The following is a 20,013-nucleotide window of genomic DNA, read 5'->3' as shown; positions in this document are numbered from 1 at the left end:
ATAAATGGAAGAATTTATGACCAAACAAGAGATGCAGAACATTATGAAATGCAAAATGGATAATTTTGATTACATTAAATTAAAAAGTTTTTGCACAAAGCCAATGCAACCAAGATTAAGAGGGAAGCATAAAACTGGGAAAGAATTTTTACAACCAATGTCTTCTGATAAAGGCCTCATTTCTAAAATCTTTAGAGAACTAAGTCAAATTTATAAGAATACAAGTCATTCCCCAATTGATAAATGGTCAAAGAATATGAACAGGCATTTTTCAGATGAAGAAATTAAAGCTACCTATAATCATATGAAAAAATGCTCTAAATCACTATTAATTAGAGAAATGCAAATCAAAACAACTCTGAGGTACCACATAACACCTATCAGATTGACCAACTTGACAAAACAGGAAAATGATAAATGTTGGAGAAGATGTGGGAAAATTGGAACATTAATGCATTGTTGGTGGAGTTGTGAACTGATCCAACCATTTTGGAGAGCAATTTGGAACTATGCTCAAAGGGTGATAAAACTGTGCATACCCTTTGACCCAGCAATATCACTTCTAGGTCTGTATCCCAAAGAGATCATACAAATGGGAAAAGGTCCCACATGTACAAAAATATTTATAGCAGCTCTTTCTGTGGTGGCAAAGAACTGGAAATTGAGGAGATGCCCATCAATTGAAGAATGGCTGAACAAGTTGTGGTATATGAATGTAATGAAATACCATTGTGCTGTAAGAAATGATGAGCAAGCAGACTTCAGAAAAACCTGGAAAGACTTATATGAACTGATGTTGAGTGAAGTGAGCAGAACCAGGAGAACATTTTGCACAGTAATAGCCATATTGTGAGATGACTAACTTTGAAAGACTTAGCTCTTCTCAGCAATGCAAGGATCTCCAAAAGTCGCATGGTGGTAAATGCTATCCACATCCAGAGAAAATACTATGAAGTCTGAATGGAGAATGAAACAAAATATTAATTGCTCTCTCTTTTTTGTTGTTGTTGTTTCTTCTTTCCCATGGTTTCTCTCATTGGTTCTAATTCTTCTTTACATTGTTGTCATGTTGATGACTAATGTGAAAATAGGTTTGATATGAATGTATATGTTGAGTGTATATCAATGGAGAAGGGGAGAGATGGGGAGAAAATTTGGAACTCCAAATCTTATGGAAGTGAATATTAAAAACTAAAAATAAATAAATTTATTATTAAAAAAAGAAGCAGATAGGATAAAAAAAGAGGATAAGTATAAGTGATAGTATAGAGGGGAATATACAATCAGGTATCATAACTGTGAGTGTATGGAATGAGCTTATCCATAAAACAGAAGAAGATAGTATGTTCTAACCATACGCTGTTTACAAGAAACACTTTTGGAACAGAAAGATGCATTTAGAGTTAAAATAAAGGGATAGAGCAAAATTTATTATCCTTCAACTAAAGTTAAAAAAAGAAGGTAGAGGTGGCAATCTTTATCTCAGACAAAGCAAAAGCAAAAATAGACCTAATTAAAAAAGATAAATAGGGAAACCACATTTTGCTAAAAGGTACCATGAGTTAATATCAATATGCACCCAATGGCATAGCATCTAAATTCTTAAAGGAAAAGTTAAATGAATTACAAGATGAAGTAAACAATAAAACTGTCTAGTAGGAAACCTCAATTTACTCCCTCTCAGACTCAGATAAATCTAACTTTAAACAAAAAAGAAGGCAACAAGGGAAAGGTAGAATGGGGTAGATTATCTCACATAAAAGAGATGTGAAAGAGCTTGTACAGTGGAGGGGACAGGAGGGGGTGGCAGGCAACACTTGAACCTTATTCTCATCAGAACTGAATCAAAGAGGAAATAATATACACACTCAGTTGGATATAGAAATCTATCTTACCCTACAGGGAAGTAGGAGAAGAAAGGAATAAGAGAAGGATGAGGGGGCTGAAAGAAAATACATCAGATTCAGGGAAGAGGGAGAAAGTGAAAGGGGAGAGAGAGAGAGAAGGATAACTGTGAAAAAAATTTATAGTAAGTTTCTCTGATAATGGTTTTTATTCCTCAAATATGTACAGGACTGAGTCAAATTTTTAAAAATGAGTCATTGCCCAAGTGATAAATAGTTGAAGATATGAATATACAATTTTCAGAAGAAGAAATCAAAACTATCTATAGCCATATGAAAAAATGCTCTAAATCACTATTGATTAGAAAAATGTACATTAAAACAACTCTGAGATACCACCTCATATCTATCAGATTGGTTAATATGACAGAAAAGGAAAATGACAAATGTTGATGAAATTGTGAACTGATCCAACCATTCTGGAGAGCAACTACTATGTGTGTATCCTAAAGAGATCAAAAGAAAGGGAGGAGGACCCATTTGTACAAAAATATCACATGTCTTTTTGTAGTGGCTAAGAATTGGAAATTGAGGGAATGCCCATCATTTGAGGAATGGCTGAACAACTTGTGGTATGTGATTATAATGGAATATTATTATTCTATAAGAAATGACAAGCAGGATGATTTCAGAAAAACCTGAACTGATGCAGAATGAAATGAGCAGAACTAGAACATTGTACATAGTAACAACATTATATGTTGGACAACTGTGAATGATATAGCTGTGCTCAGCAATACAATGATCCAAGACAATCCCAAAGAACTCCTGATGAAAAATGTTATTCCTGTCCAGAGAAAGATCTGATGGCATCTAAATACAGACCAAAGCATTCTATTTTTTGCTTTCCTTCCTATTTTCTTTCTTTTTTTGTTCAGGTTTTCTTCCACAGAATGACCAATATGGAAATATTTTACACAGCAAGGGGTCAAATGTTGTCTAATAGAATGGTTAGTTTCAAGTGGGAGCCATCTCCAATTGTCCTGATTTATATCTTGCCACTGGACCAGATGGCTCCAGAGGAGAAAATGAGGCTAAGTGACTTTGCACAGCCCTCCCTCACTTAAATCCAATTCACTTGCATGTCATGGCATCACTTCCCTGTAGTCATTGTCCTGTTCAAAACTGAAGAACAAACAACAACAACATGTATAACCTATATCAGATTACTTACCATCTCAGGGAGGGGAGAGGGAAAGGAGGGATGGATAAAATTTGGAACTCAAAACTTAAAAAAAAACATGAATGTTAAAAATTGTTTTTACATGCAATTTGGGAAAAATAAAATATTATTTTAAAAAATGTTCTGGCTTTTGTCCTAATGAAACAATCTATAATCCATGGAATACTTTAGTTGTTCATTCACATTCCTCTTCTTTTCTCAAAGGGAAAATTAACTGGTTTTGTTATTTAAAAGCTCAACCAATGATTTATAGCAATTAATTTTACAAATAGAATTAATGTTAGTAGGATATTAGTATTTTGGGATGATGAGATTTGAAAACTATTACCTCTGGTCATTAAGTAAAGGTTTTGGATGAGTTGGTTTTTTCCTTTCTGAAAAGGATTGAGGGAAAAATTCTTAATGAGAAGTCTAAGAAACTAACTAGTAAAATATAATAAAACAAAGTTTGATTTGAAATCAATTTGTTTCATCAAAATGTAGTCAATCTACTATTATCTAAGAAGCATGTCTTCATGCCAGGGTCCTTGGGGGCTTATAAGTATTAATGGTTTGGTCCGTGAGTAACAATAATGGCTATATTCCTGGCTTCTAAGAAGGGCAGGAGCCAAGGATTCATTACTAGAAAGAATAAAGAAAGTCTTCACCAGAAAACTGAAGTTGTAGCCAAGAAATGAAAGAGATCATGAGTCAACAACCCAAGAAATAAGTATTTAATGAGCTTCAGATACAAACCAGGTTTATCATACTGATCAATAAAGATACAGGTGCAGCATTTAATATCATACATTAGTATAAGGCTACAGAGACAGCCTCGAGGACATAGGTTCCTCACCCCTGGAGACCTTTGGAATTCAGAAAAAGGATGCAACCAAAAGAGCATTTTTAATTGCTGACAAGTTTTGCAGAAGTCAGTGAATTATATTTGTTGGCCAGGCCCTGTTAAAAGCTATTTATTGGGGCAACTAGGTGGCACAGTGGATAGAGCACCAGCCTTGAAGTCAGGAGGACCTGAGTTTCAATCCAGCCTCAGACCAAATACTTGACACTTACTAGCTGTGTGACTCTGGGCAAGTCACTTAACCCCAATTGCCTAAAAAAAAAAAAAAGCTATCATACATTTATTTCTATAGTAATATGGTTTAATAAAATATTTAATAATATTGTAATGAACTTGTATGCTCAATTTTAGGAGAGAAACTTTTCAAATTATTGTGAATTTGGTGAAAGGGAAAAGTAAGTACTAAATCTTAAAAAAAAATTATAATTGTATATTGGGATTGATGTCCAGCAAGATGTTGTGCTGGGTTGGGAGTAAGGCAGCTCATATATCCCCATTCACCCAATTATCTTATTCCTATGGAAGCATATAACACTAAGGCCTCTATTATGAGCCACGTCAATCTGGTGGATCAGATTCAGCATAAGGAAACCTCCATTTGTTAATTGTCAGATGGTCTGAAAATGTCTCATTTTGTCCTTATCCTGAATCTGATCCACCAGATTAGGCAAAGTTAGTTTTGTTATAGGGACAAAACTAAGAGTGTAGGAATTTGTATAATCCAAATAAGAGGGCTTATTCTCTATATATCTTGTTTGTACATAATTTACATGTTGTCTCCCCCCAGCAGACTGTGAGCTTCTTAAGAGCAGAAACTCTCTTTTATCTTTCTTTGTATCTCCAGTGCTTAACACAGTGCCTGGCACAAATCAAGCACTTAATTCATCATTCATATGCCATCCCAGTTCACCAGTGTTCTGTCCTGTACCTAGCTATGTGTTCTCTATGCATATTCTTTGTCCAGTGTTCATTCCCTGGCTACATTTTTTTCTTTCTCTCACCAGTGGTGTTGGAATCTATGGGAAAATTTGCATTTCTGCACATGGATTTTTCTTGTTATTTATTTTACAGTATTGTTTAATTAAGTGTCTTTTGTTTTACACTCGTGTTTCATCTAGTTGCTTTGGTAAATTTATTATTTTTGGGGGTTCATGAGCTGTAGTTCTGAGTACATCATGAACCAAAACACGTCTTGTAACTTTAGTAGCACTGCAGGGAGATTCACATGTGAGGGAAGCTAAATTGATTTGAAGTAGCTATTTGTGCACGTTAATAAAAACAACCAACAAATATAAAACTTTAAGATTTACAAATGCTTTACATATATTATTTGTTTGATCCTCACACCAACCCTATAATATAGGAGCTATTATTATCTCCATTTTACATATGAGGAAATTGAGGTTGAGACAGATTAAGTCACAAATCCAGAGCCACACGGCCAGTGTCTGAGTTAGTATTTAAACTCATATGTTACTTACTCTGAGTCTAGCCCTCTATCCTCTATACCATGCTGTCTCCCTTTTGCTCTATTCCCATCTTCCTGGTACTACTATTTAAGATTCAAGATTGGTTTAATACTAATATGAGCCAAGTTAATCTCAGTATTTCTCCCACCTGCCACCCTGCCATGCTGTCAGCATGTCTGGACAATTTGGGTTTAACAGTATAATCGTTTTCTTACTCATTTTGTGTCTGCACTAAATTGGCAACATACAGCATCTACTGAAACTGCCTAAATATCAATAGCCTTGCTCTTTTACAGTACAGGTGTTCAGTTACTTAACTGAACAATAGGCTCCTTATTCTCAACAGTGTGCAGCAAACACATGCAATTTGATGCTTTTTTGGTAAAATACGACTTCTGTTACCTTCAAAATAATAAAAAAAAATTCCTATACTTTGAAAATAGACTGTGGTGAAAGGAGCAGACCATGGCATAGCTAATTAATTCATTCTTATAGTCATCGCAATGGGTACTGATCACTGCTGCTGGATTTATCATATAGTGATACTCATGCTTTTGCCTCACTCTTCCCCATCTTGAAGATGAACAGAATGAATTTATCAGGTAAAGGAAGCTTCAGTTTACCAACAGACTTCTTTTCTTTTTTCTTTTTTCTTTTTTCTTTTTAATAAATTTATGTATTTATTTTTAGTTTTCAACATTCACTTCCATAAGATTTGGAGTTCTAAATTTTCTCCTCATCTCTCCCCTCCCCCCACCCCAAGAAGACATGTAAATTGATATACGCTCAACATATATATTCATATTAAACCTATTTTGACATTAGTCATGTTGTAAAGAAGAATTAGAACCTAGGAAGAAACCACGAAAAAGAAGGAACAAAAAAAAAAAGAGAGAGAGAGAAAAAGAGAGAGCAAATAATATGCTTCCATCTGCATTCAGACTCCATAGTTTTTTTTCTGGATGTGGACAGAATTTTCCATCATGAGTCTTTTGGAGTTGTCTTAGATCCTTGCATTGCTAAGAAGAGATAAGTCTATCAAAGTTAGTCACCACACAATGTGGCTATTACTGTGTACAATGTTCTTCTGGTTTTGCTCACTTCACTCAGCATCAGTTCATAGAAGTCTTTCCAGGTTTTTCTAAAGTCCACCTGCTCATAATTCTTATAGCATAACAGTATTCCATTACATTCATATACCACAACTGGTTCAGCCATTTAGACTTATTTTTAAATCAATTTAATCAACTAACATTAAGAGGTAGTATGATATAGTGGGAAAAAGAGGAGATTTGAAGGCAGATTAACCCAGTTTGCCTACTTGTTCCCTGTGTGGACTTGGGTAAATAACTTAACCTCTTAGGCACTCAGTTTCTTCCTGTGTAAAATTTGAGGATTAGATCAGATGATCTGTAAGGTTAATTTCTAATCCTTTAATTGAATAAATGTCAATACTAAGAAGGTAGAAAGTCACTAAAATAACTCGCTGAACTATTTACTAAACATTGAAGGAATTAAAAATTTTATTAAGAAGCAATGTTAAGTTTAGAGCTGGAAGGTAGTGTACTCAAAACCCCATCATTTTATAGATGAGGAACTCAATCCCAGAAGATCAAGTGATTTGACCAAGTCCATGAAAGTAGTAGATGGCAAAGTGAAGAATGGAACCCAGGTCCACTCCAAGTCCTATTGCAATTTCTTTGTATTTTCTGCTGCCCTTCCCCATTCTCATCCCTTCCCTCAGCAAAGATGCTCCTACTTCACAGGACCTCATAAGGTCTTAGAAGGTTCCAACTCCTTTTTTTTAATAGAACAGGTAACTGAAACACAAAAAGTTTAAATATCCTGCCCAATGTTATAGCTGGATTAGAACCCAAAATCTCTTTACTCTTATTCCTCATCTTTTTTACCTTTTTTATTTTTCATTTTTTTTTGAATTGGAAATGTGGTTCCATATAGAACATTTAGTGTAAGGGGTTCCAAATGAGCGACTTCCTCTCCAAATACAGAAGAGCACAATCTTTACAATTTAAGGTCTTAGAGAGTTGCCTGAATCACTGAGAAGTTAAGTGATTTATTTGCTCAGAGAAACTCTGATGGTCTTCCCCTCCCAGATTGATTATTTTTTTTTTTGCACTTAATAGTATTTCATTTTTTTTCCAATTACATGTAAAGATAATTTTCAACATTCGTTTTTGCAATATTTTGATGAAGTTATTGAGTGTTTCTATGATTTGTTGTTTGGCCCACTCATTCTCTAGGGTTAGGTTAAAAATTCTATTCACCTCCTTAACTTCTTTCCTGTTTATTTTGTGGTTAAATTTATCTAATTCTGAAAGAGGGAGGTTGAGGTCCCACACTAGTATAGTTTTGCTGTCCATTTCTTCCTGTAATTCATTTAACTTCTCCTCAAAGAATTTGGATGCTATAGTACTTGGTGCCTATATGTTTAGTATCGATATTACTTGGTACCTTTTAGCAAGATGTAGTTTCCTTCCTTATCTCTTTTAAGCAGATCTATTTTTGCTTTGGCTGTGTTTGAGATCAGGCTTGCTACCCCTGATTTTTCATCTTCAGCTGAACCACAATATATTCTGCTCCAGCCTTTTACCTTTACAAGATGTGTAGCTCTGCTTCAAATGTGTTTCTTGTAAACAACATATTGTAGGATTCTGGTTTTTAATCTGCTCTGCTATCCACTTCTGTTTTATGAGAGAGTTCATGATTACTGTGTATTTCCCTCCATCCTACTTTCCCCCATTTATACTTTTCTCTCTCCTTTCACCCTGTCCCTCCTCACCAGTCTTTTACTTCTGACCATCACTTCCCTCAATCTGCCCTCCCTGCTATAGGTGCTCCTCTTCCCTTTTCTTTCCCCTTACCCCTCCTACTTCCCTATAGGGTAAGATAAATGTCTATACCCAACTGGGTATGTATGTTTCCTTCTTTGAGTCAAATCCAATGAGAGTAAGGTTCAATGTTCACACCCCCCCTTCTTTCCCTCTACTGTAATAGGTCTTTTGCACCTCTTCATGTGATGTAATTTACCCTATTCTGCTTTTCCCTTTCCTCTTCTCCCAGTACAATCCTTTTGTCACCCCTTAATTTTCTTTATATCATTACATCAGTCAACTTATACCTACTCCCTGTATCTATGTATATTCCTCCTCACTGCCCTAATAGAGATACGGTTCTCAAGAATTATAAGTATCATCTTTCCACATAGGGATTTAAGCAGTTTAATCTTATTAAATAATTTGTTTTTCTTTCTCTTTCCTGTTTACCTTTTATGCTTCTCTTGAGTCTTGTATTTGAAGACCAAATTTTCGGTTCAGCTCTGGTCTTTTCATCAGAAAAGTTTGAAAGTTCCCTATTTCATTGAATGTCTATCTTTTCCCCTGAAAGATTATGATCAAGTTTGCTGGGTAGTTGATTCTTGGTTGCCATTCAAGTTCCTTTGCCTTTTGGAATATATTCCAAGCCCTCTGTTTCTTTAAAGTAGAAGGTGTTAAGGCCTGTGTAATCCTGACTGTGGCTCCTTGATATTTGAATTGTTTCTTTCTGGTTGCTTGTAGTATTTTCTCCTTGACCTGATAATTCTGGAATTTGACTATAATATTCCTTGGAATTTTCATTTTGGGAGCTCTTTCAGGAGGTCATCAGTAGATTCTTTCAATAACTATTTTACCCTCTGGTTCTAGGACATCAGGGCAATTTTTCTTGATAATTTCTTGAAAGATACTGTCCAGGTTCTTTTTTGGATCATGGCTTTCAGGTAGTCTAACAATTCTTAAATTATCTCTCCTGGATCTATTTTCCGGGTCAGCTGTTTTTCCAATGAGGTATTTCTATTTTGTCATTCTTCTGATATTGTTTATAGTGTTTGCTTATTTCCTGACTTTTAAAAAAATGTTGAATTCTCCTGCTGGAGCAAAGGAGGCACTTAGCCAAGCTTCTTTTCCTGCTCACTGGGGCCTTGCACTTGAATGTGGGGCTTCTGCTGGCCCAGGCCTTGCACAGGGATGTTTTGATGCTGGTGGATTTCTGTCAGCCTGGAGCTTTGCCTTCTGGAGTTGTGGTTCCCAGAGTTGTGTTGAGGCACTGGGTAATTTTGCTGCTTTGGAACTCTGTTGTGGTTTTCTGAGCTAGTGTCTACCAGTTCCCCTGCTTGTATTGAGGCTTTCATGGGATCCTGGTGTTGGCATTTGTCTGCTCCATCAACCTGGGTCTCAGGATCTCTCCCTCGTATGCTGAGGTGGGGCTTGTCGCTGACTGGCTGGGATGCCTCCAGTGCTGTATTGCTCCCCCACCCCCAGAGCAAGAGGAGTCTTTCCTGTTAATCCCCCAAGCTTCTTGGGGTACAAGACTGCTGTGTCCTTTCTTTTTGCTGGCTCAGGGTTTTTCCTGGGTTGATATTTTCTGGGCTTTCAGAGGTCAATGAGGGAGGGTGAGAGTGATTTACTTCTTACTCTGCCATCTTGGCTCCCAGAAGCAGAAGATCGTGTGACTATTCTTTCGATATTGTTTGGCTGATTCTTGATATCTCATAGAGTCATTAGCTTCCACTTGCTCAATTCTAATTTTTAAGGAATTATATTCTTCAGTTAGCTTTTGTACCTCCTTTTCCATTTGGCTAATTCTACTTTTAAAGGAGTTGTTTTCTTTAGTCAAATTTTGTGCTTCCTTTTTCTAAGCTGTTGACTCTTTTTTTTTTTTTCATAATTCTCCTGCATATCTCTCATTTCTTTTCCCAATTTTTCTTCTACCTCTCTTAACTTGATTTTTAAAATCCTTTTTGAGCTGTTCCAAGAGGACTTTGTGGGCTTGAGAACAATTCATTTTCCCCTTTAAGGCTTCACATGTAGGCATTTTGACATAGTTGTCCTCTTCTGGGTTTGTGTTTGGATCTTCCCTGTCACCATAGTAGCTTTCTATGGTCAGGGATCTTTTTGGTTTTTTGCTCATTTAAAAAAATTGAGCTGGGCTCCTAGGGCAGAGGGGGCACTATTCCAAGCTTCTTGTGCTGGGGGATAGGGTCCTGGTCACTGGCTTTCCAAGCAGGGGCCTCAGGTGCTGGTGGCTTACCCACTGTGATGGGAATGACCCAGCCTAGACCTGCCTGCTGTGCCAAGGCTGGCAATTTGCCTTCTGTACTGGGACTGGAGGTCTCACAGCTGGCCTGTTGTGCCACTAGCTTGCTCAGCCAGGACCTAGGGGACTAGGTTGCTGATCTCTGCCATGACTAAGAGCCTTCCTCTGACTTGCCTGGACACCATCTGCACTGGGTTGCACTCACCTTTTACTTTCAGACCTTTCCTGAAGTCCTTCTAAGTTATTTTGAGCTGGAAAATTGTTTCACTCCATCTTTTTGTGGGTTCTATCACTTCAGAATCTGTTTGGAGTGTTGATTTAGTATTGTTTCTGAGGGAAACTGGGGAGAGCTCAGGCAACTTCCTGGTTTTTCTCTGCCATCTTGGCTCCACCTCTGATTGATTATTTTATGAAGGCAAACCAAGCTATCTTTTGCCTCAATTCTTACTTAGCCTTTAATTCCTGAATAGGCATTGCCTCAGACAAACTGAGACCTGGGAAAGCCTTAACTTAAAAAGGTCAAGGTCAGGGCAGGTAGGTGGTGCAGGGTATAGAGCTCTAGCCTTGGAGTCAGGAGGACCTGAATTCAAATCCAATCTCAGACACTTGATACTTACTAGCTGTGTGACCCTGGGCAAGTCACTAAACCCCGACTGCCTCACCAAAAAAAAAAAAAAAAAAAAGGGCCAAGGTCTTCCACTGCATCTGGGGCCATCTCTAGTCATCTTGATCTATGTCTTGCCACTGGACTCCTATGAGTCTGGAGAGAGTGAGACTGATGACTTTGCATAGCCCTGTCTCACTTAAATCCAACTCACTTGCAAGTCAGGACATCACCCTCCTGATGTCATTGGTCCTTTTTAGCCAAACTAACTGGAAAAAGAGAATGAAAAACTTAAGGAAGAAAATAATTCTTTGAAAACTAGAATTGGGCAGAGGGAAGGTAATGACATTTTAAGACAACAAGTAATAATAAAACAAAACCAAAAGAATGAAAAAATAGAAGAGAATGTAAAACATCTCATCAGAAAAACAACTGATCTGGAGAACAGATTGAGGAGACACAACATAGGAATAGTTGGACTACCTGAAAGTTATAATAATAAAAAAAGAATTTTGATACAATATTATAAGAAATTACTAAGAAAACTGCCCTGAAGTTCTCTAAACAAGAAGGTAAAGCAGAAATAGAAAAAATTCACCAATCACCACCTGAAAGAGATCACAGGAGGAAAACTTACAGGAATATAGCCAAGTTTCAAAGCTCCCAGGTTAAGGAGAAAATATCTGAGAATGAAGGAGGAACAACAAAAATTACACTGCTAGTATGTGTCAGAAGCCAATTCTTGATTTAGAGGCCAGCTATCCATACACTATAACATATGTCTCTTGATCTACTATATGACAAAATTTTAGAATAAAAATGTACATATCTCCATGAATCCATTTTGGAATCCTAAATTGAATTTGTAACTTTATTAATGTATAAATATAAGGAACTGAGTTCTTTAAAATTTTGTCCTGAATTAAATTTATAGACACACAATTCTTCTACTAGTCTTGTTTTTTTTTTTTCAATGAATGGCAGGAATTGATTAAAGTTGAAGTAGATATCTTTCCTTTCTACTAGCCATCAGTTTGCAGAAGTATGGAGAAATGTACTTTGAAAGCTGGAGCCATAGCCAATGCCATCACTGATTTGTGTTAATCTTAATAAGTGCTCTTAATAAGAGCATTAAGACTTTGTGGATGAGAACATGAGGGAGAAGCTGTGTGACCCTGGGCAAAGCAGTTAACCCTGTTTGCTTCAGTTCCTCATCTGTAAAATGAGCTGAAGGAGGTGGAACACCACTCCATCATCTTTGCCAAGGAAACCCCAAAACAGGGGCATGAAGAGTCTGAAACAACTGAAACAACAACAATTGAAGAAGGGATTAGAAGGCTCAAAAAGTACGAAAGGGGTTAGTTTATAAGATTCTTTTGAAGCCAAAAAGAACCTGGAGTTAATAGGGAGTCATTGGAGATTATTAAATAGCAAAGGTGACATGCTCAAACTTGTACTTTTAGGAAGATCAATTTGACAGCTGAGTGGAGGATAGCCTGAAGAGGAAAGGGAGAGATTTGAGGTCCCTTAAATTCCAATAACAATAGTTATCAATTTCTAGGACAGGTCCCTGGAGTGGCTTCACCACCCACTTCTGGTCCATTTTATGCCACTTGCATATCTTTTTGGTAGAAAGATATTCATTGTCATTGTAAAGAATTCTTGTTTTTTTGTTTTTAATTGATAAATCAGCAGCCTTCACCAAAAAATAAAAAAGATCAATTGTAACATGGTTAAGATGGCAATGTGAAAGGTCCTAGGAGTTTAGCTCTCCCATACATACTTTGAAGAATATCTAAAAAAGGGAATCAGATAAAAAAGTTAGTATTTCTATAGCACTTTAAAAAATTATAATTTTATCCTCATAGCTACCCTGAAAGGTAGGTTCTATTATCATACCCATTTTATAGATTAGGAAGCTGAGGCTAGAGGATGTTAAATGTCTTATCCAGAATCACACAACTGCTTAAGTCTTCTTGTCTCACACTCAATCCACTGCGCCAAAGAGAAAAAATAGTAAACACTTTCATCCAGCCTGGGACTCAAATAGTCAGCCAGGAAGACATCTTCTAACACTGGGAAGGGGGTCATGGAATCAAAGATGTTAATTCAGAAGGGACTTCAGTAGAAATCTAGTCCAACCCATCTGTGAATGGGATCTCCACTCTAAAATCCTGAAGAAGTTGTCTTCCAGACTCTGCATAAAGCCCTCCAAGAAGGGGCTCACAACATCCAGAGGGGGATAATTCCTTTTTTTTTTTTTGGCTCGGCAATGGGGTTAAGTGACTTGTCCAGGGTCACACAGCTAGTAAGTGTTATGTGTCTGAGGCTGGACTTGAACTCAGGTCCTCCTGAATCCAGGGCCAGTGCTCCATCCACCGCGCCACCTCTGCCCCATGATAATTCCATTTTTGACAGCTGATACCGTGAGGAAGTTTTTCCTGACATCAAACCTAAGTTTTCATCTCTATAATTTCCACTATCTTTATAGTTTGTAGCTCTCTGAGGGAAAACAAAGATCTAATACCTCATCCACAGAATAGCTGCCTTCAAATTCTTGAAAGCAGCTCTTATATCTTCCTGAAGAATTCACTTTTCTAGGCTAAACACCTGTTGTTCTTTCAACTGATGCTCATGACATGGACTCAAGGTCCTTCACCATTCTGGTTTACTTCCTCCGAACATTTTCTGTCTTGTCAATATCATTCCTCAAGTGTGGCACCAGAACTGAATACAGAGCCCCAAATGGAGTCTGACAATGGCATAGTACAGTATAACTATCACTTCTCTATTCCTGTAAGCTACAGCTCTCAATGCAGAGCAAGATGGTTGCCATATCAAATTGATGATTAATAATGAACTTGCAATCCACCAAACCCACAGATCTCTCTCAGAACTTTCTTTTTCTTTCTTTCTTTCTTTCTTTCTTTCTTAGTGAGGCAATCGGGGTTAAATGACTTGCCCAAGGTCACACAGCTAGTACATGCCAAGTGTTTGGTTCGAGGCCAGATTTGAACTCAGGTCCTCCTGACTTCAGGGCCGGTGCTCTATCCACTGTGCCACCTAGCTGCCCCTCAGAACTGTTTTCTAAAAATGCCTAACTCATTTTATACTTCTAAGTTGGTTTTTTGTACCCAAGAGTCTTAAGACTTAGCATCTTATTATATTCTATCCAGTAAAAATTCTGTCATTTTGGTGTTGGTGGTGTTCAGTCATTTGTTGTATCTAATTCTTTGTGACCCCATTTGAGGTTTTCTTGGCAAAGATACTGAAGTGGCTTGCCATTTCCTTCTCCAGCTCATTTTACAGATGGGGAAACTGAGGATAACTGAGTGTTATCTCTTCCAACTTTGTATCATCTGACCATATTATAAGCATGTCACCTATGCCTTTATTCAAGTCATTGATAAAAATGTCAAATATCATAGGCCGAGGCATAGATCGGAGGTCTCCGCTAGAAAGCTCCTACTTTTAACAATTACTCTTTGATTCTGGCCAACAGACCAGTTCTGAATCCATCTAATTGTATTCTCATCTAATCTATATCTCTCCATTTTCTCTACAAGAATAGCATGAGATAATCAAAAGCTTTATTAAAATCTTTTGGTAACTACATCCACAGCATTTCCCTCATCTACTAGTTTAGCAATCCTGCCAAAAAGGAAATGAGGTTAATCTGGCATGACTTGCCTTTAGAAAAGTCATCACCAGAACAGGTAATGAGGATAGAAGTCTGCCAGTAATCTGACAGGGAACATTACAGGGAGATTGGAAACTTCTAACTCTCTAATGGATGATCTACAGATGGTTCATACATCAGCAGTGCCCCAGCTCCTGATGAACCAGGAGACTGAGAACACATAAGTGTGTAAGGGGAAGCCTGAAGCTTGACAGAATCCCAAGTGAAGATTCACTAAGGGAAGTGGAAACCAGCAGCAGGAACCTGGGAAATAAATGTCAGGACCAAACAGGGTCTAATCACCCCATCCAAGATTGTGGGAGGTGGTAGAGCCTAATCCTGATACAAAATTCCAAACTAGGAATTAAGGCTGAGTAAGTTAATGAACAGAAAAAAAGAGCTACTACGGGGAAAAGATCTGTAGAATAGTCCCATATACAGTAAGAACAAGCAGCTTGTCAGAAAAAGAAGAAAAAAAATGTCGACCACAGGGACTGACAGACACGAGTATGGTTGAAAGAAATGAAGCAAAAGACCAAAAAAAAAAAAATGTACTTAAAGGTGAAAGAAATATTCTCCATCAAAAAATTGGAGAGTAACTTCAAATAGAAAGTGGGGAAAACATTACACAAGTAAGAGAACTCCCTGAAAATTAGAAAGAAGGAAACAGAATTCAAGGATTCCAGGAGAAAAAGAAAAATTAAAACAAAATTAAAAGACTGGGAAACTGTAAGGTGTCTAACTACAAAAAACAACCCAGAAAACAGGTTAAGCAGAGAAAATTTAAGAATTACTGTATTCCTTGAGAAAGAAAATTGAAAGCAAAAAACTCCATCAGATTGATAAAGCTGGGATCTAGTTTTAAAAGACTAGTAGGGAGACTTCTCAACCCATGAACGCTAAAGACAACTTAGAAGGTCAGTGGGAAAAGTCTGTGACTGCGGTGAGGGAAGGAGCTAGGTCTCAGCCACCCCTAGGGCTGCGGTTGTTTCCTGAGCTTCTGGCCCACAGACTGAGGGGGAATTAAGTGGCTGATAAGAGGGGGATTTCAGGGATCTCTTTGCCAGTGCTGAGGCAGGATTCTCTTTCTTTACCGGTGCTTGGATCTGGGTCACAGTTCTGAGGGGTGGTCCTGGGGCGAGAAGGAACACTGGTGTGGTGGAGCTTGTTATGGTGGTGGAGGGGAGATACCTCGCCCCTTATCATACCACCTTGGAAGAACTGAAAATTTTCAGGTCCCTAGAAGTATCTCTGAAAACAGCTGTACAAACCCCCTAAACTTGGGACAGTACATTCTCCACACTGGAAGCAGATTCTTACCTTAACAAAGAGTTTAAAACTCAAGTAATTGGCCGGGATCATGAGTAAGCAGTGCAAAAAGAGTCAGACTATATTATCTTACTTTGGTGACAAAGAAGATCAAAACATACAACCAGAAAAAGACAACGAAGCCAAAGCTCCTACATCTAAAGCCTCCAAGAAGAATATGAATCAGTCCCAAGCCTGGGAAGAGCTCAAAAGGGATTTTGAGAAGCAAGTAAGAGAAATAGAGGAAAAACTGAGAGTTTTGCAAGAAAATCATGAAAAACAAGTCAATAGCTTGCTAAAGGAGACCCAAAAAAATACTGAAGAAAATAACATCTTAAAAAATAGCCTAACTCAAATGGCAAAAGAGGTCCAAAAAGCCAATGAGGAGAAGAATGCCCTAAAAAGCAAAACTGGCCAAATGGAAAAGAAGTCCAAAAGATTACTGAAGAAAATACTTCCTTAAAAATTATAATGGAGCAATTGGAAGCTAGTGACTTTATGAGAAATCAAGACACTGTAAAACAAATCCAAAAGAATGAAAAATTAGAAAACAATGTGAAATATATTATTGGAAAAACAACTGACCTGGAAAATAGATCCAGAAGAGAGAATTTTAAAATTATTGGACTATCTGAAAGCCATGATCAAAAAAAGAGCCTAGACATCATCTTTCAAGAAATTATCAAGGAAAACTGCCCTGATATTTTAGAACCAGAGGGCAAAATAGAAATTGAAAGAATCCTCCTGAAAGAGATCCCCAAAGGAAAACTCCTAGGAATATTGTAGCCAAATTCCAGAGTTCCCAGGTCAAGGAGAAAATATTATAAGCAGCCAGAAAGAAACAATTCAAGTATTGTGGAAACACAATCAGGATAACACAAGATTTAGCAGCTTCTATGTTAAGGGACCACAGGGCATAATATTCTGGAGGGCAAAGGAGATAGGATTACAACCAAGAATCACCTACCCAGCAAAACTGAGTATAATCCTTCAGGGGAAAAAATGGTCATTCAGTGAAATAGAGGACTTTCAAGAATTCTTGATGAAAAGACCAGAGCTGAATAGAAAATTTGACTTTCCAATACAAGACTCAAGTGGAACATGAAGAGGTAAACAGGAAAAAAAATCATAAGAGACTTATTCAGGTTGAACTGTTTACATTCCTGCCTGGAAAGATGATATTTGTAACTCATGAGACCTTTCTCAGTATTAGGGTAGTTGGAGGGGAAAAATTATATGTACGTATAGACAGATAGATAGATGGCACAGGGTGAGTTGAAAATGAAGGGGTAATATCTGGAGAATAAAATTAAGGGGTGAGAGAGGATTACTCAAGGAGAAGGAAAAAGGGAGAGGTAGAATGGGGTAAATTATCTCACAAAAAAAAACCAGAAAAGAAAAGGCTCTTACAGTGGAGGGGAAATGGGGGAAGGTGAGAGGGAATGAGTGAATCTTATTCTCATAGAATTTGACTTAAGGAGGGAATGACATACACACTCAATTGGGTATGGAAATCTGTCTTACCCTACAGGAAAATGGGGGGGAATGGGAAAAGAGAGTAGGGGGATGATAGAGAGGAGGGCAGATTGGGAAAGGGGGTAATCAGAAGCAAGTACTTCTAAAGAGGGTCAGGGTCAAAAGAAAGAATAGAAAAAATGGGGGGGTGGGATAGGATTAAGGGAAATAGAGTTAGTTTTTCACAGCATGTCTAGTATGGAAGTGTTTTGCATAACTGCACATATATTACCTATATTTAGTTGCTTGTCTTATCAATGAGGGTGGGTGGGGAGGGAGTAAGGGAGAAAATTTGGAACCCAAAGTTTTAAAAACACATGTTTATAAAAAATGTTTTCACATGCAACTGGGAAATGAGAAATACAGGAAATGGGGTACAGAAATCCATCCTGCCCTACAGGAAAATTGAAGGGGAAGAGGATAACAGAAGCAGGGGAGAGATAGAAAGGAAGGCAGACTAGGGGAAGGGGTATTCAGAATGCATGTCATCTTGGGGTGGGGGGAGGGGCGAGATGGGGTAAAAATTTGGAACTCAAAATCTTGTGGAAGTAAATGTTGAAAACAAAAAAAAAAATAAAAATTACCATAATATTAAAAAAACTAGTAAGACATAAATCATTAGGCAGTTTGATTTCCTTTAAGTGAGAAGAAAATTGCTAATATAAAAAATGAAAAAGAATTTACAATAAGTGGAAAGAAAATAAAGGAAATTGAAAAACTATTTAACCCAAATTTATGCCAATGAAACAGATTAAATGAAGTGTGAATTTACAAAAACAAAAATGCCCAGATGAGCAGAACAATAGAGAACTTAAAATAATAAACTTGTCACATAAAGTGAAGATGAATAAGCCACAAATGAAGTTACAAAAAATATAGGACCACATGGATTTACAAGTGAATTCTATAAAATATTTTTAAGAAAAATTACTTCTAATATTAGATAAACTGTTGGCCAAAAAAAAAAAACAGGCAAACAGGGATCCTATCAAATTACTTCTATGAAACAAATATAGTCATACTACCTAAATCAGGGAGACAAAGTACAGAAAGAAAACTATTGATCAATAATCCTTATGAATATTAATGAATAGAATAATAGCAAAGAGGATATAACAAGATATCAGAAAGACTATGCACTATGACCAGATTGAATTTATAGCAGGGATATAGGTCAGTTCAGTTATTAGGAAACTCTAAATACAATTAAAATATTAATAACAAAAGACAACATCCAAAATTAAAAAGCATAAGAATATAAATGACCTCTCTTTAAAGTAAATAGTTATCTATCTAAATCCATAAGCTCATATTACTTGTATTAGAGAAACACTAGAGGCCTTTGCAACAAATCATGGATAAAGTAAGGATGTCCATTATAATGGCTATTGTTTGTTAATGATTCTAGAAGACAAGAAAATCAATTGAAGCAAAGAAACAGAATTATTCCTTTTTGCACATCTTATAGATTTAACTAAAAATCAACCAAAAATGAGTAGCTTAAACAGAGCAGAATATAAATAAATCCATATATATTAAGTCTTTCTGTATATTATCAACAAAATCCAGTAGAGAAAGAAAATCCATACATAGAATGTATGAGAGTTCACCTACCAAGACATATAGAAATTACAAGAATGCAATTTACAAAACAGTGTTTTAAAAAACTTTTATTTTTAAAATACATTTTTATTGATATCTTTTGTTTTTTACATCACCAGTTTCCCCTAGTATTCCTCTTCCTGACCCTTCCAGAGAGCCATCTTATATAACAAGTAGTATTTTAAAGTAGCAAGTTTTAATCAGCCAAGATCCACCTTCTCCCTCTCTCACCCTATTTCTCATCCCCCTCACAACTGAGAACACATACAGTGAATCAAAACAAATTTCCATGTTGGCCATGTCCAAAAAATTTTTTTTGTCTCATTCGGCATTCTGAGTTCTTCACCTTTCTATCAAGAGGTAGGTAACATGTTCCATCATTTGTCCTCTGAAGAATTCAGCACAATAGTATTCTATCACATATATAGTTCAGTCATTCTCCAATTTTGGGGCACTCCTTCAGATTCTCATCCTTCGCCACCTCAAAAAGAGCTGTAAATATTTTTGTACACCTTTAAGGGTTTTTTTTTTTTTGGTTTAGTTTTGTTTTTGGCTAGGCAATGGGGTTAAGTGACTTGCCCAGGGTCACACAACTAGTAAGTGTTATGCATCTGAGGCCGGATTGGAACTCAGGTTCTCCTGACTCCAGGGCCAGTGCTCTATTCACTGAGTCACCTAACTGCCCCCTTAAGTTTGTTTTGCTTTGGACTCATCTCCCCCTTAATTTGCTCTCCTTCTAATTTCTCCCTCCCTCCTCTCCGCCTTCTCCCTAGTTTCCTTTTGAGTGAAATGGGTTTCTGTGTACAACGGTGTGAAT

This window comes from Vombatus ursinus, unplaced genomic scaffold (genome assembly GCF_900497805.2).
Source record: "Vombatus ursinus unplaced genomic scaffold, bare-nosed wombat genome assembly UNPS02014814.1, whole genome shotgun sequence".
NCBI classification, from domain to species: Eukaryota; Metazoa; Chordata; class Mammalia; order Diprotodontia; family Vombatidae; genus Vombatus; species Vombatus ursinus.
Note: the sequence above shows the minus strand (reverse complement) of the source record.